Source organism: Aplysia californica, unplaced genomic scaffold (assembly GCF_000002075.1).
Source record: "Aplysia californica isolate F4 #8 unplaced genomic scaffold, AplCal3.0 scaffold00915, whole genome shotgun sequence".
Classification (NCBI taxonomy): domain Eukaryota; kingdom Metazoa; phylum Mollusca; class Gastropoda; order Aplysiida; family Aplysiidae; genus Aplysia; species Aplysia californica.
In genome coordinates this window covers 141,569-143,241 of record NW_004798185.1, presented here as the reverse complement: position 1 = coordinate 143,241, position 1,673 = coordinate 141,569, and positions in this window count along the sequence as shown.

Here is a 1,673-nt window from a genome sequence, read left to right as displayed (position 1 = left end):
TAATAATAATGATAATAATAATAATATAATGTCACTGTCCAAGCGGTCCACCCGTCTAAGACAACAACTTTCACCTCGACAATGAAAGGCTGTGTAGGATAATGTCCTCTTTCGTTTAGAATAAAATGTTCTATTTTAAAAACTAGAACCAGTATTTCTTTCATTAAAGATGAATGTTTCGTCTGATTAAACCAACAAACGTCAAACGGCGGGTTTGATGCCGGCCACCGAACTCTTACATTGACCCAGATCCGATGATGTCACAGAGGTTAGACTAATGACCAGCCAGAACAAAGAATGCAGGTCAGGGGGGTAATGAGCTTTTCTAAGTATCTCATTGTATCTGTGGCTGCTTCATTACCCAGAGCATTGTAAGCTCACTGATCCTCATTGTTGGCTATGATAATGGCAGAAGACAATATTTGGGACGAAATAAAGGACAGGAAGCGGGTGGATTGGAAGATCAAAGAGATACCTTGATCAGCTGTCGTGGCTTACAAAGGCTGCTCATTATAATACTTGTCTTGTTTGTTAATACAGTCGAACCTGTTCTAACGCCAACCTGTCCAAGAATCACTTGTACAAACCGTCATTTTCCACTTATTTTCCTTACGTTTTTTAAAAAATATCAAAATGACATCGTCCACGACGTTTACCTGTCTAAGACAAATTCTTTTCTCGAAGACAATTGTAGGACCTCTTCGACCATTTCGTCAGCGCAAAAAAATCTCCTCCCCCCTCCCCCTAAAAAACCCCCGGAGAACATATGCAGCAAACTATTGAATGTCGTACAGTAAGGCTAATGAGTTTATTGTCTCGACGCTACCAACTTGTTTTAGCAATACCATAAACAAAGTAGCGGCGGAATAATCTAAGTCATTTTCAGGTCGTTTCAAGGAGAATTATTTTTTTTTCAAAGCTGGACTCCTGAGTTCAGGTAATTTGTAAAGACCATAACTGATCCAGACATTTCAGCCAAACACCATGCTGTGTAGTAGTCTCCCCTGACGTGTGTCGTCAAACTAATAATAACACTATTTTAGCAACGTGTGACGTACACCCTTTTTCTTAATGACCCCTGCAGTTATTTTAAAAGTTTATAGCATATTTTTGAAGCGTTTGGAAGAATCGTTTAAAAAAAGGTGAATAATAGGTAAAATTGCAAAATAATGTTTATAGCGAAAATTCTTGGAGGTCCCGTGTGCAAGTTGCACATGTTAAATATCTCTTGGTAGTCCAACATCGATAAGAGTAGGCTTTGACCACCACCCGTTAAAAATTGAAAATTTCTCACCAACTGAAAAAGTTTAATGTTTCCTAGTGCAGTTGAGAACGTCGTAAAACACTTACCAAAAAACAAACAAACAAACAAAATAACAAACAAACAAAAAGGAAAAAAAAGAAAGAATAAAGCACAAACCTGCGATCACAAACTCGTCTATATAAGACAAGATCATGATCGCTGTGGATCCGTTTCAGATATTTTTGCTGCCATGCAAAAACCTGGAGGGTTTTCCTTTCAGTGCCATGTGAGAATGATGAAAAAAAAACAAAAAACAAAACCGATGACCAATCAGTGCCATTGCATTCATATATTTTCACTCAATATTAAAAAAAGGAACGCCGAAATGGAGAGGGCGAGAGTGTGAGGGGCACACACACACACACACACA